This window comes from Rosa chinensis, chromosome 4 (genome assembly GCF_002994745.2).
Source record: "Rosa chinensis cultivar Old Blush chromosome 4, RchiOBHm-V2, whole genome shotgun sequence".
Lineage (NCBI taxonomy): Eukaryota > Viridiplantae > Streptophyta > Magnoliopsida > Rosales > Rosaceae > Rosa > Rosa chinensis.
Window position 1 is genome coordinate 16,017,284 of NC_037091.1, and position 16,886 is coordinate 16,034,169.

The 16,886-nt window shown below is 39.5% G+C and overlaps 1 long non-coding RNA gene across 2 annotated transcripts; it reads left to right on the forward strand.

Annotated features, from left to right (window-relative positions):
* Positions 1 to 15,795: 15,795 nt before the first annotated feature.
* LOC112195715 lies at positions 15,796 to 16,886 on the forward strand. 2 transcript variants are annotated; one of them, XR_005810197.1, is made up of 3 exons: positions 15,796 to 16,060; positions 16,183 to 16,293; positions 16,413 to 16,886. It is a non-coding gene; the product is annotated as an uncharacterized LOC112195715 (long non-coding RNA). The 2 variants fall into 2 exon arrangements; XR_002934735.2 differs by having other exon boundaries at positions 16,183 to 16,886.

Genomic DNA, 16,886 nt, shown 5'->3' on the forward strand with positions numbered 1-16,886 from the left:
GCCCAAAGAAACTAAAGTGCACCTGTCAGTGTTGCTGCGCTGCCACCGCCACTTGGACCAGAACCCACGCCTACCTAAGCCACAAAGAGGCTTCGAACTAGATCAGAGGTAGATCCCCTGTCAAACTTTGAGTCACCATAGATCCTAGAAGCCAGAGAACTTTAGATCACCATCACCCATCTGACAGCTTCACAACAATGACGAGGCAAGCTCAGTGCCGACGCAGAATGCTGCCGAACGGGAGGAGCTCGGCTAACCCTGGACCAAAGCAATGTGCGTGTGGCATGTTCTGTCAATTTTTTGGTTTGATTTAAGAGAATCTAAATATTGACAAAACAAAGTTTACATAAATATTTCTTGTAAATTATATCAGAAAATATATACAATAAATATTACACACACACACACGCCCCTGATTTTTAACACAAATAAAAATCGATATACAATCCCATAATTATACATGCGTGATCGTTTAGTCATCAATATCAAATACCTGGAAACTTTTTCCCTTTAAACTACATACATATTGATGCCCTGAACCCACTATGTCAAAATTGACCTGCTCCACAGAGTCATATATTACATAAGCTTAAGAATTAAATGGTCAACAACAAAATAAAACGTAAACGCGCCTCAGAGCTTACTACAACGGAAGTCCAAATAACGGTAAAGTCACAAAATTGGCTTCCTACCGTTAAGCTGCAAAGGCGCTATCTCAACTTCAGCCATGATTATCCTACCCTGCAAGATTAACCCCTACACCATTTGAATGGTGCACCGGGTTGCCACACTACAAACCCGGTAAGCTTTTGCAAACCCGTATGAGTAACTCAAAACAATCAACATAACCCACACAAGAATTAAGGAAAACAACTCACACTTTGATTCCTTAAAAACACGCAACTTACAAAACAACATACTCACTCCTTGGTTTCTATCAAAGCGTAACATAGAAAGCAACTCACACCTTGAATTTTATCAATCGTACCATAGAAAGCAACTTACACCTTGATTTCTATCAAATTGTACCATAGAAAGCAACTCACACCTTGATTTCTATCAAATCGTTAATAAGGAAAACAACTTGCACCTTGTCCCCTTAAAAACCGTTAATAAGGAAGCAACTCACACCTTGTTCCCTAAAAACACGTATTCTCATGAGTTAGATATAACCTTGCCCCATTACCCCATGAATCACAAATGGCAGACAGACTAGTGCTCTAACTGAATTCGTAACCACTCATCCGGTCAAGACGTGATTACCTGATATTCTGCCCAAGGTCATAGACCTTCATTCCTCGAACTTTTCAGTACCTTGGAATAAAACATTAAAGAAGTCGCACAGGACTCAAAGTGTTACACAAATCTCAACGCTTTTCAAAATAATCGAAATCAACATTTCCACAATCAATTGTTTTCCGAAAAGCCATAACACAAAACAATAAATGAGCAACATTCATGCATATTATTTTCATACACAAATCTCAACGCTTTTCAAAACAAATCAAATCAACAATTCCACAATCATTTGTTTTCCAAAAAGCCATAACACAAAACAATAAATAAGCAACATTCATGCATATTGTTTTCATATACAAATCCACTAAAACATATATATTTCACGTAAATATATATATATATATATATATGTAGTCATCCGCTTAGGAATGCCTACTAATACTAACTATAGTTTGCAGTTAATAAATAACTCTAAAAATAATAAGGGTATTCCGTTCGTAAATGAACCTTGTGAGATTACTCACCTTGAAACTCCCGCTGCATCTTCAATATAGAACAAAGTAGCCAATCCACAAAATAACCGTCCAAAAATACTTCGTCAAGTACCTAAGGAAGTACAGCCTTGATTCAGTCAACGAATCACAATTTATTAAAGCTCGAATCCCCAAATCGAACTAAAAACTCAAAGTAACGCCAATTGAGGCGAAACCACTTCCGAGACCTCCCAAAGCCTCCGGAATACTTCCACGATTGATATGTCCAAACCACAAGTCGATTGGACGCGTAGATCCTCACGGATCGAATAAATCAACCGGTATGAAACCGTAAAAATCATAACAAATTCATACGAACTCCAAAATTTTCATATTATATATCAAAACGCTAGTATCGACGAGTAGAAGATGTAAAATACTAGAAACAGTCCCTTACATGGCCGAAACGCTGTCAGAACGCCTCCACAGGCAGTGGCGCACTTTCGCAGGCCAAAACTCAATATTTCACAAAACTTCCGACATCAAAGATGTTCATCTCAGCATGCTTAACAATTTTCATAACTAGCACGAAGTCAGAAACTAAGCGTAAAGGGTCGAAAACTATCTCGCAAGCTGTTGATTACTGTTCAATCCAAGTTGAACTAAATTTCACGTGAATCGATCCAAACAACCACCACAGATCGATCCAAGAGGCTGCTGCGAGATTCCCAAGCCTAGTTTGAAGCTTTGCCTACGTCGGAGATCGGAGAATTGATCTGCTCCAAATACACGAATCTTTGCCGGCATGGTTGAGAATCGCTGCTAGAGGATTCCAGAGGGATGACCAGAGTAAGGTGGCGAAGTAATCTTGAGAGTTTCACCGCCGGAGACTGCTGGAGCTCACCGGAAAAGTCGAGTCTGGTCGGGTCAGACGGATATCTTCGATACTGAAGGTGCGGTCGAGAGAGAAGAGAGAGAGAGAAAGCAACTTTCCGGAAATGGTAAATGGAAATTATGAAAGAATTTTCGGATTTTCACTATTTATACTAAAACGAAAACTTCTTCCAAAAGCCATAACTTCCTCATACGAACTCTGAATGATACGTTCCGCATGTCCACGAACTCGTATCGATGCTCTCTACAACTTTCGTGAAGAAAGTTTTCCTAGAATCCGGATGTATAAAAAGTCAAACTTCGCACGACCCCCTAAACTGTGAAATTCAAATAATTATACGTACGAAAACCATTCCACTTCACATACAACTTACGAATAAAGCACAATAACAATTATTCATACAACTGGTCCATTATTAATTACCAAAATTAAATAACGAAAATCCAGGTCATCACAGTCTACCCTCCTTAAAGGAATTTTGTCCCGAAATTCACGCTTGCTGATCAACAAACAACTGTGGGTACTTCGCTCTCATATCCGACTCCAACTCCCGAGAGGCCTCACCCTCATCATGGTGACTCCACAATAACTTGACTAAGTCAACTTCCTTCCTTCGAAGTTACTTTGTTGACCTATCCAAAATACGAACAGGTTCAACAACAAAGGTCGTATCTGCATGTACCTCAATCGTGCCATAATCGATCACATGTGACTCATCCTGGACATAGTTCATCAAGATAGACACATGGAACACATTATGCACACCAGACATACTAGGAGGTAAGGCAAGCCTATAAGCCAAATCTCCTACCTTTCCCAGAATTTCAAAAGGTCTGACAAACTTTGGTGATAACTTCCCTTTTCATTCTACTCCACCAGAATTGCCTTTTCAAATCCCGATACATCATAGAACTTCCAAGATGCACAGTATACGGCGATCGATGTCCCTCACGAAGAATCTGTCCCTTGAGGTCAACACGATCCGGAACATAGAACCTATGGTTCATCTGCAAACCACCATCCGTTCCCACCGTCCACTCCAATGGAACATCAATGGACAAATCTGCAGCTAAGTCTGCCAACTTCGCACGTGAGAACTCATCCTCTGTTTGGACCCAGAATGATCTTGGAAATCAGGGTAGGCTGTACCGTGATAGTTCCAAGGAAACTCCCATTCTCAACTCTTGCTTGTACAAGGTCAAACTCAGATGCAGTCTCCAACATAAGCCACTCCTGAACCATAACAGAAGCAACTATACCTCAGGGCTTCCTACACAAAGCATCCTCCACAACATTAGCCTTTCCGGGATGATACTCCAAGGTGAAATCATAGTCCTTTATGAGCTCCATCCACCTTCTCTGTCTCATGTTCAACTCCTTCTGAGAGAACAGATACTTCAAACTCTTATGATCCGAAAAGAGTTCAAACTTCTCCCCATACAAGTAATGCCTCTAAATTTTCAAGGCAAAAACAATCGCAGCCAACTCCAAATCATGAGTGGGGTAATTACGCTCATGCACCTTCGATTGTCTAGAGCCATAAGCGACAGCACCACCGTGCTTTCTCAACACACATCCCAGTCCCTGATGAGACGCATCACTATAGATGACTAAACCACCACTACTCGTGGGAATAGTCAACACTAGGGCTGTGGTCAATCTTCTCTTCAACTCATTGAATGCACGCTCACATTCCTCAGTCCACATAAACTGGACCTCCTTCCTAGTCAACTTGTTCAAAGCTGAAGCTATACAAGCAAACCCTTCGATGAATCTTCGATAGTAGCCCGCCAAACCCAGAAAACTTCGTACCTCAGTAACTGTAGTGGGTTGACCCCAGTTCATCATTGCTTCCACCTTAGAAGGATCCACAGAGACTCGATCCTTCGAAACTACATGACCAAGCAATTTGACCTCCTTTTGCCAAAATTCACACTTCTCGAATTTTGCAAACAACTTCTTTTCTCTCCAAATCTGCAGCACAATCTGCAGATACTTTTCATGATCCTCCAACGACTTGGAATAAATCAAAATATCATCTACGAACACTACCACAAACTTATCTAAGTACGGACTGAACATACGGTTCATCAAGTCCATAAAGACAACAGGTGCATTGGTTAGACCAAAAGGCATGACAACAAACTCAAAGTGTCCATACCTGGTCCTAAAAGCAGTTTTAGGAACATCCTGTTCCTTCACCTTCAACTAGTGATATCCATATCTCAAATCGATCTTCGAGAATACGGTAGCTTCCTTAAGCTGGTCAAACAAGTCATCAATCCTAGGTAAAGAGTACCTATTCATGATCATCACCTTGTTCAACTGCCGATAATCCACACACAACTGTAGTGAACCATCCTTCTTCCTCGCAAACACTACAGGTGTACCCTAAGGAGAAGTGCTAGGTCTAATGAACCCTTCTTCAAGTAAACCATCAATTTGATCCTTCAACTCTTTAAGATCAGCTGGTGCCATCTGAAAAGGTGCCATGGATACAGGTGCAGTACCTGGTATCACATCGATAGCAAAATCCACTACCCTCCTTGGAGGTAACCCCGGTATCACCTGAAACACATCATTATACTCGAAAACCACATCAATCTCTGCCATAACTGCAGCACAACTCACCGATTCCACATGAGCTAAAAATCCTGCCCTTAAAGCAGTATCTGACCTAAGACACCGATAACGAAACACCGGCTGTCCAGGTATATGAAATGACACTACCATTTCAAAGCAATCAATCATATCGTGATTTGGCCTCAGCCAATCAATACCCAAAATAACATCATATGTATGATCTGGTAACACAATCAAAGTGGCGGTAAACTCCCTACCACCAATCACAATCGGGCATGCATCACAAAACATACACAACTCAAGGGAAACACCAAGTGGGGAAGTAACACAAAAGGGTCTAGCAAGAGGCCTAGGAGTCAAACCTAACATATCAACCACAGAACTAGATATGAAAGAGTGGGACGCTCCCGTATCAAACAACACTCTAGCAAAGAAATCAAATAAGGATAAGGTACCTTCCACTCCAGTATTCTGCTGACCAATAGCAAACACCCTAGCCTACCCCTGAGGCAGTTACCTATGTTGGTTCCCTTATCCCCTACCTTGATGCTGGGTACAATCCCTGGAGAAATGCCCCGTCTGGCCACAAGTAAAGCAAGCCAAGTTCTTCGGTTTTCTGTAAGCCTTAGTAGTATGGCCAATCTTCTTGCAGTTGTAGCATCTTAGGGGTGCTCCTTGCCCAACATGTGCAGCTCTAGAAATCCTAGCAGGTGCAGCCCTAGCTGGCACCTGCTGATTAGTCCTCTGCCTCTTCCAGAATCCACCTCGATTCCCAGATGCCTTACTGTTCCCCGCAGTTGCCTTTCCCTTCCTTTGGAAATCCCTCTTGGTCGATTCCTGTTCCTGGAAAGTCAGGTTCTCCTGCTCAATGGCCATAGCCTTAGCAAAAATGAGCTCCACCGTCTTTAGTTCCAGAACAGCGACATTGCGCAGGATCGAATCATTCAGTCCCCACTGAAACTTCATAGCCAGACTCTACCTATCTATCTGTCTCACCAACCTATAAAGCCTTGAGAACTCCGCCTCATAATCCCTCACACTCATAGTCCCCTAGACTAATGAGATGAATTCTCTATCCAACTGCTCCCTCACTGAAGGTAGAAAGTACTTCTTCCTGAATAGTTCCACAAAACCATCCTAGGTCATGGTGGACACATCCATCACTCTTTGTGTGCCATTCCACCACACCCGTTCATTGCCCTGGAGCATAAATGTGGCAATCTTTCTCTTCTCAATCAGACGATCATCTCGAAATAGGTCTTCATGTTCTCAATCCATTGACCTGCCAACATATGATCCGTACCTCCCTGGAATAGGACTCCTCCCAGCCTCGAAATCTCCTTCAACAAACGAATGGGCTCTACAACATTTGCAACCTCCACAACAGGTGGAACAGGCAGCTCAACATTCCATGCCTCGACCTCATTCTCAAATATCTCTTCAATAGGAGGAGGAATCCTACCCCTACCTCGGGCTCTACCCCTGCCTCTGGGTCTACCTCGACCCCTAGCTCGGCCTCCTTGTGAATCCATCACCTAAGGAGCATAACAACCCGTGATTAATACTTGTACTACTCTCAACCACAAGTATAAGTCAACGTTATGACTAAATCAACCACAACACTACGTCAGAAGATACAATTCTGTCCCCTACATAAACAAGAGTTAAATCTAAAGGTCCTCATTCCTCAAAAGATTATAACTCCTAGAAGCCACTTTAAACTCCTATACATTGTTCACTGAGCCAACACTACCCTGAAGACTTACATTCCAATACTCATTGCATACCCAATGACTATATCAATACTGAAGAGTATACGATGGGGATCCACTGCAGATGGGTCATCACTCAAGGAGTACTGATTGTCACCAAATATGCACCTTACGCTCTGATACAAATCTGTCACGCCCCTGATTTTTAACACAAATAAAAATCGATATACAATCCCATAATTATACATGCGTGATCGTTCAGTCATCAATATCAAATACTTGGAAACTTTTTCCCTTTAAACTACATACATATTGATGCCCCGAAGCCACTATGTCAATATTGACCCGCTCCACAGAGTCATATATTACATAAGCTTACGAATTAAATTGTCAACAACAAAATAAAATTTAAATGCTCCTCAGAGCTTACTATAACTGAAGTCCAAATAACGGTAAAGTCACAAAATTGGCTTCCTACCGTTAAGCTGCAAAGGCGCTATCTCAGCTTCAACCCCGATTATCCTACCCTGCAAGATTAACCCCTACACCATTTGAATGGTGCACCGGGTTGCCACACTACAAACCCGGTAAGCTTTTGCAAACCCGTATGAGTAACTCAAAACAATTAACATAACTCACACAAGAATTAAGGAAAACAACTCACACTTTGATTCCTATAAAAACACGCAACTTACAAAACAACGTACTCACTCCTTGGTTTCTATCAAAGCGTAACATAGAAAGCAACTCACACCTTGAATTTTATCAATCGTACCATAGAAAGTAACTCACACCTTGATTTCTATCAAATTGTACCATAGAAAACAACTCACACCTTAGTTTCTATCAAATCGTTAACTCACACTTTATTCCCTAAAAACATGTAATCTCATGAGTTAGATATAACCTTGCCCCATTACCCCATGAATCACAAATGGCAGACAGACTAGAGCTCTAACTGAATTCGTAACTACTTGTCCGGCCAAGACGTGATTACCTGATATTCTGCCCAAAGTCATAGACCTTCATTCCTCAAACTTTTCAGTCCCTTGGAATAAAACATTAAAGAAGTCGCACATGACTCAAAATGTTACACAAATCTCAATGCTTTTCAAAACAATCAAAATCAACATTTCCATAATCATTGTATTCTGAAAAGCCATAACACAAAATAATAAATGAGCTTAATCATGCATATTGTTTTCATACACAAATCTCAATGCTTTTCAAAACAAATCAAATCAACAATTTCACAATCATTTGTTTTCCGAAAAGCCGTAACACAAAACAAATGAGCAACATTCATGCATATTGTTTTCATACACAAATCCACTAAAACACATATATTTCACGTAAATATATATATATATATATATGTAGTCATCCGCTTAGGAATGCCTACTAATACCAGCTATAGTTTGCAGTTAATAAGTAACTCTCAAAATAATAAGGGTATTCCGTTCGTAAATGAACCTTGTGAGATTACTCACCTTAAAACTCCCGCTGCATCTTCAATATAGAACAAAGCAGCCAATCCACAAAATAACCATCCAAAAATACTTCGTCAAGTACCTAAGGAAGTACAGCCTTGATTCAGTCAACGAATCACAATTTATTAAAGCTCGAATCCCCAAATCGAATTAAAATCTCAAAGTAACGCCAATTGAGGCGAAACCACTTCCGAGACCTCCCAAAGCCTCCGGAATACTTCCATGATTGATATGTCCAAACACAAGTCGATCGGATGCTCGGATCCTCACGGATAGAATAAATCAACCGGTATGAAACCGTAAAAATCATAACAAATTCATACGAACTCCAAAATTTTTGTATTATATATCGAAATGCTCGTATTGACGAGTAGAAGATATATAATTCCAGAAGCAGTCCCTTACATGGCCGGAACCCGCTGCTCAAAACTCAATATTTCACAAAACTTCCAACATCAAAGATGTTCATCTCAGCATGCTTAACAATTTTCATAACTAGCACAAAGTCAGAAACTAAGCGTAAATGGTCGAAAACTACATCTCAAGCCGTGGATTACTGTTCAATCCGAGTCGAACCAAGTTTCACGTGAATCGATCCAAACAACCACCACAGATTGATCCAGGAGACTACTGCGAGCTTCCTAAGCCTGGTTTGAAGCTTCACCGACATCGGAGATCGGAGAACCGATCGGGTCCGAATACACGAATCTTCGCCACCTTCTAGCGCCACTGTGGGTGAGAATCGCTGCTAGAGAATGCCAGAAAGACGACCAAAGTAAGGAGGCGAACTGATCTGGAGAGTTTCATCGCCGGAGACCGCTGGAGCTCACAGAAAAAGTTGGGTCGGGTCGGTCGAGTCAGACGGATATCTTCGATATTGAAGGTGCGGCCGAGAGAGAAGACAGAGAGAAAGCAACTTTCCGGAAATGGTAAATGGAAATTATGAAACAATTTTCGGATTTTCTCTATTTATACTATAATCGAAACTTCTTCCGAAAGCCATAACTTCCTCATACGAACTCCGAATGATGCGTTTCGCATGTCCACGAACTTGTATTGACGCGCTTTGCAACTTTCATGAAGAAAGTTTTCTGAGAATCCGGACGTATAAAAAGTCAAACTTCACACGACCCCCTAAACTGTGAAATTCGAATAATTATACATATGAAAACCATTCCACTTCACATACAATTTATGAATAAAGCACAATAACAATTATTCGTACAACTGGTCCATTATTAATTACCAAAATTAAATAACGAAAATCCAAGTTATCACACACACACACACACAGATATATATATATATATATATATATAAAATTCTTATTGGGTGGATATAGGGAAGGGGATAAAAATACTATACCCAATTTAGAATTAAAATATTGGGAATCCCCATCCCCGTTACCCGATTTTTCCAAAATTTATCCCCGTTAGGTTTGAATACCTGAAAAGTACCGTATCCGATAGGGATTTTTGCCATTCCTACTCCTCTCACCTGAAAAGACTTTCTCGCCACCCGACTTTTGAAAGAACTATGAAAAGGAAAAGTAACCCTAAATCCTTTGATGATGAAGAGGAAAAGGAAGATAGCCTAGCCCATCCTTAAACTTTCAATGGCTAAATGATGCACAACAAAAGGAATGAAAAACACTAAAACAAAAGGCCATGTAACAAATAAACAAAATGATTTGAAAGGTCACGCTCAATAAGAGTTCTTATTGCTGGGAAAAGAAAAAAGGAAGTTGTTTTGGATGTCTACTGTGGCATGTTGGTAAGTTATAATTAAAGCATTGTAAAGGTCATGGGTTCGATTCTCACCAGCATATGTAAGGGTGGGGTGGGCTAAGGTTAATAAAAAAAAAATTTTAAAAAAGGATGTCTGTGTGGTTGGAGTGAATAATAGTTGATTTAGGTCCTGACATAATTTTGGGCTGCAGTGTCCATCTTTTGAAACCATACATTGTTGATTAATAAGGATTGAGGAGATCTCAAACAACTCGATCGGTTCCACAACTCATTCTGTCAAATAAACTTGTTTATAAAACTCAGTTTGGCATTTGAGTTTTGTAGTAAAAATTTGATACTATTATAATTTAACAGTCATGCTCTCCTAAGGGATGGTTTTAAGGGACTTTAAGAGACAAATGCATTTCAACCACATATATTAAATTTAAAAACTGAAATTATAACAAATGATAAAGAAAATAGAGAACATCCAAGTAATAAACCAAGAAATCGACAATTTTCTCACAAATTGTTCGTGTTATGCACATTGACGATGGTCAAACCTTTTTTTTTTTTGGTTACATTGAAGGGGGATTGGCCCTCTCAAGACTAATCCTAACTTAATTTTCCATCCTCCTTTACCACTTAGACTAACTCTAAGACTATGGTCACACATCTTACTCCATAGCTTTCATGTTACTATATTTGGCCTCCTATTGATTATTATTAATAAATCAGAGCATATATAATCCATAAAAGGGTAAAATTTTAGGCTCTCAAAATGATAGTAGTAGTTTTTAGGTATCTTACACACCTTAATAAGTCATCCAAGCGAATAAAATGTGACTCTCTCGTGGAACGCGCCCCATGCACTGTAACCCTAGAACTTGGTGTTCTCCTTCTTTCATGTCCGACTGTGTCTCGGAGTTTATGCTGGCCTCTGGCCTCAATGACATATGATGAGCGTGGCTGGACGAGATGTTGTTTTCATGGGCGTGTCTAAGGCTCGGAGATTGGGATTGGGAGGTGTTGTTCATTGTTTCCCTTTATTGAAGAGGGTGGCTGCATTTGGAGCTGAGGTGTGGCTATAGGTGGGATCATAGGCAGATTGAGGTGTAGCTGGGTAGGAGCATGGGCTTGTTGCTGTCAATGGAAGGTGAGAAGAGATCGATGGCTAGACGGGTTGGATGCCGACAATGTTTGGGCATATGATCCGAAGCCCGATCTAGATCCATAGTGGCTTTGACGGAGATTTTATGCCAGTGCGCTGAGATCTTTGGCAGAGCTACTACTGGATCTAGGTCGTACGGTGGGGGCGTGATGATGGTGGGAGTCAGACACTAGTGGTGGTGGGGTGGGTTTGGCGGTAGGGTGGATGGACTGAGTGATCCTCTTGCGGCTTGGGCCTTCTGGGCCTGGATATTGCTTGTGGGCCCTGTTTGGGCTATTGTTGGTTTTATTATTAAGTTGCTTGTTTCCTTTGTGTTAATTTATTTGGTGTACTTAATAAGTTCTCATCCAAGTATGATAGGCGAATGTGGGTTTTGTCCTAGTCTACACACAGTGTGCCTTATCTAACCTAGCGAGATGGCTATCTGTTTTAAAATGGAAGCAACCTCTTAATGGCAGGATGAAATGAAGTTTCGCCGGATATGATTCCGTGCATCAACATTAGTAAGAAAGCCGTGCTATTTGTTATAATGCTTCTCCGCAGTAGAGCTATCTTTCAGTTATGTCATCGCTATGTTAAAGCAAATATAGTAGCCAGTGGAGCATTCTTTGCTAATCAGTACAATGATAGGAGCATAAAATGCGACAATTATAATGTGCAATCCTTTACATTTTTCATAGCTATTTCCTTTAAAAGTCTGCTTTAACTATGTTATCTTTTTAGGTACTTTGTGAAGCAATTCAAGAGAAATAGGAGCTTAAATGGAGCAATGAAGACATTAACCATGAAGTACTGAAATTAAGGACGAAGTTTGATCAATAGCCGGAAATTACAAAGGAAGCTCATCGAAATTGTAGTGCAAAACAGTTGCTGGAAAGCTAAAAACTGCAGTTCAGAAACAGCTTCTCGGATTGAGTTTTGGAGAGCTTTTCTTGCATTCTTCCAAGAGGACTCCGGAAGAAAGGGCTGGCATTCTAAATAGATGCTGTTTTATTGCAACATGAGCCCAAGAGCTGGCCAGAAGTATCAAGAAGGCAGCAAAAATTCAAGCTTGAAGAAGGCTTCCCGAGAAAGCAGGAATTGACGACTTTTCACGAAGTATTTTGGGAGATCTTTTCCAACGACTTACTAGGAGTTTTTCTCGAAGCTTATTGATGATTCCAATAGTAAATTCATATGTGCTTATGTTATTGACTGGACATGCTTTTTGTACTATGATGAACTTAATCAATAATCAAACTTCCATTGTTCTTAATGATCTATACACCATTGAATAAACATGTTATGTGCTTTCACTATATGTTTTGAGATCGCATGCTTATAATATTTTTAACTAGAGCGCATTCACTAACTTAGAAAATTTAAGGGGATAAGAACTTTTACATGTGTTCATTGTTTGTTCTTGATTGTTGTCTTTCACAAGCATTGTAAAGAAATTAGGAGTTAATAATCGGATTTGCAAATGATTGGTGGTGGATTTACGCGCCCTTGACTTTCCCATTCCATCGATTTTCTTCTATTTTATCTACTGTGTTTTCAACCCTAAAAACCTCCCTTTTATTGTACTTTGTTTTGGGTCTACAATTCTCTACCATCCCTAGTCCTCCCACCACCTTTCTCATCATTTTCTTTCTTTGTTTCACTTTGTTTTGCGTGAATTGTTTGGAATACCTCAATCCCCGGCCTTTAACGATACCTTACTTACTCTATTCTACAATCTTTTGCATGGTTTTAAGTTGACTACCATTTTTGGCCTATCATGCATATTAGAATACATAGCTTTAGTGGAGAGTTCTAATATTATTTCAAGATATTCTATTGATATTTATTGTAATTTGCGGTTCAGGCTCTTTGTACACCGCTTGTATTGTATGGTTTCATTAATCAAAACTTGAGGACAGTCATACCTGCCTTTTTTAAAAATTAAAATAAAATGATAGCGGCAGTAATAACGAGGTGTAATAGGTGACGATCAGTGTCTCACTATACTTTTCTGTAAATCATGTTTTGTCTACTTGAGTGCCTTAACTAAACACACAAGCATATAGGAATGAGTGAAAATAGGATACTCGAAATTTGAAAGTCGATCAATTATCTTTTTCAATAGTTTGATAGATTTTCAACCAGCATATAATTGTCTACAGTTGCATGACAATGCACTACAAGTGCACATATAGATGGTTTCTCATGGAATGTTTTCAAATAATTTTGAAGGGAAGATTCTTCTATGCATCGACATTGCAAGTGAACCAATAGATCCAGCAGATCCAGTAGATCTCAGCCGTTGATATATATAGGAAACTTTTTTTTTTATAACAAAAAAAGTATGTCATGTTATCTAACCGTCCATTAATATTGGTGCAAGTGCACGTCTGACGTGCATTGAACACCCACTCATTTCGGAGTTCGTTTTTATACTTCTTAAATTTTATTTACCAAATGATGTAATAATATTTCATTTGTTCAAATTTATAATCGATATAGTATATTAACCAACATATCAATTAGTAAACACTAGTAATGGTACCCGCAACCATTGCAAGTGGCCTAGTGGTTCTTGCCTAGTTGGGTGTGCTCCCCAACCTAGGTTCGAACCCTGAAGCTGTCAAAGTGGCCAGGCACTTGCTGCAATGCACAGTTGGAGCATTTCACATGCACCGAAGGGGCTTCTCTTGGGCCTAGGAAGCCTTTGGATTCCCCTTGACAAAGTAAAAAAAAAAAAAAAAGCAATGGTACCCGCACTTTGCTGCGGTGTTTGTGGTTAATTAATTTAGTTATAGTAGACTAAGAGAAAATGTTGTAGGTAACAAAAACAAATTGACATAGTTAACAATTTAGATTGGGTCCTATTGCCACCCTACCATTTTCTTTATTCACCCCATTTGCTCATTACACCCTACATTTTAATTTCAATTATTAAATTTACTTTTGTAACCCATTTCTATTTCAAGAATATCCTTGTATGATATATCCAATTAAAAGAGATTTTTTTTAATGAAAATCTCGCATTTAATTTATACCAATAAAAAAACTATAATATATAAGTTTCCTAACAAAATCATAATCTAATTTACTTCCTTTTTTTTTAATTTTTTCTTTCTGCTTCAATGTTCATCTATTTCAATCTATGTCAAAAGATATTGATATTTTTCTTTCGTGTTTTAAATTTTTACTTTCGGTGTTCACAAAAGAAATTGCAAAGATTTTGATGTAGTTAATACTAATGCTTTTGTGAATTAAATAACGTATTCATGATGAAGAGGTAACAAAAAGACAAAAAAATAGTAATAAATGCAAATTTGGGTGGAGAATATGAAGATTAATGCTTATCCAATGAGAAATTAAGTAATCTTTCTATTTAATTCATTGGTTATTTATTTATTTTTCCTTACAAATTTGGATTTTAGAAAATTAATGTACTTAGTAGTCATTTTACACTTTGGTAATATAGTCTTTCAATAATTCAAATATTTGTAGGGTGAACTAAGAAAATAGTATGGTGGCAATAGACGCACCCTTTAGATTTGTATTAAGCTCTCAATCAGATCTACTACAATCTCAAATCCAATAATAGATTAACCAAACTTGCAGGGTTCGCTATTAAAAAAATCAGAACCATGCTTATGGAAAACCTAATAATAATGATATATTTACAACACCAAGCAGAAAAATTGATATGACAAAACTGGAGCTGCTTTACTCTCACATGCCTAGGAGGCTAAACTGGAATCTTCAAGCCTTCAGCAAGGCACTTTCTTCTTCTTTGAGTTCTATGTCATGGTTATTGATCATATTGCTCTAAACACCAGCCAAATCTACATTTTTCATGACCAAGTCCTCATCCATTTTCTTTGGTTGATGGTGAAGAATACCTTGCTTATATTTCACCTATTTCAGCCAGTGTAATATGTCAGACTCATAAAATCCCTTTGCCGGGCCAACATAACTAAATTTGAAGTTTAGAGAACCTAAAATATTTCTTAGCATCTGGTAAAATTTTATTTCAGAAAGGCTTACAGAAGAGAACGAGAGCTTTGAACTATCACTCTAAAACCTTTTTATGAAAAAGCCAAAACAAAACAAATGACTTTGCTTCAAAGAATGTGAACCTCGGAAAAATGTATCGAGCTTAGCGGAGATCATATATGAAATGATTCAACGATCTCGATAAATGTCAAGATGCTCAAGGAAATTTTCAGAAATTTTCATAAAGTGAAATCTTCAATCTAGGAGTTGGTGAAATCCTTGATTTAGGAGTTGAATAATAAAGTACACGATACGACGAGTTCGTGGAAATTTTCGGGGAATTTTCTGGATACCCGAGCTATTTATAGCGATTTTCCGAAGTTGTGGGATTTTAGAAAATAATTTAAAGAAATAGAATTTTCTACAGTGCGATCTGGACCATTGATCAAGCACCGCTTCATCTTGGCCCTTGAATAGAATGGAAATTAGGGTCTTTATATTCCTTGATCAGATCAAGGATGAAGATCAATTCCAGAAAACACGAGAGAGAGAGAGAGCGAGCTGGGAGTTCTCTGCGTCTGACCCGAAACCCGCAAGGAGGACCCGGCCGGCGCTCTACAGTCCGGCCACCCCACGACGGCGTACATGCACCATTTCCTTTGCCTCTGCGTCGCCTACCTCCCTGTATCCTCAAATTGTCCATGCATCAACGGTGAACGGAGAAGCAACGACTGGAAGCTCTGAGACTTCTCCGGCAACCTCTGCAATTACCGGCGCCTCCGGCCACCATCTGAGCTGTCTGGGGTATGAAACCTCCTCTCCTCGTCATGTTCTTCAAGTCTGTTCAATTATTTTTTGAATTGGGTTCAGTTTTGACGATTTGAGTTTCTGGGTTCCTCTCGGTCTCCATGCCGTCACCGACGCAGGCAGCTGTCCTACCCGTCGTGGTTCGTCTTCAACAGAAATTCTGGCTCTAGAACTCAAAGGAGTAATTGTTCCATCCCAATTTGCTAGTTGGGTTGAGTTGATTAGACTGGGTAAGCTTCGATCACGATGTCACCGTTCATGGTGGCAGCTTCGATTTTCTTTAGAAATCTCTCGGTTTTGATTTGTGCAGTGAGTTGCTGTTGAAGCGTTGTTATGCTCTTGAACACAGAACTTACAGGGTTTGTAAGATAGTGAGAGAAGTGGGAGAATCATGGTTGCCGTGTTCTTCGTCAGTAGCATTGCTCCTGCGAATTATACCATTGAAGGTAAAAACTTGAAGTTCTGTTCCTAGGCACTTTTGGACAGGTTGGATGGGTTGTGGTGTTTCGATTCGAATGGATTGTGATTTCCAAGCTTGTACTATGGCAGTGTGTCAAATGGTGATTTTGTTAATTTTGTGTTCCAGATTAGTACTTGGTATTAGTTTTGAATTGAAATTAGGTGGTGGATTGAGGTTGTTTATGGTTGCCTTGCTAAGGTGGCTAGGGCAGGTTGTTCGAGATGGTTGTAAAAAGTTTAAGAATTGGTTGAGTTGATCTTGGGTGTCCTTGGTGGTTTTGGGCACACCTTGAGTGAAAATTGGAATGAACTGGGTGTCCATAGTAAAGTCCGTCGAATTACTATGCGACGAAATTTTTAAGTA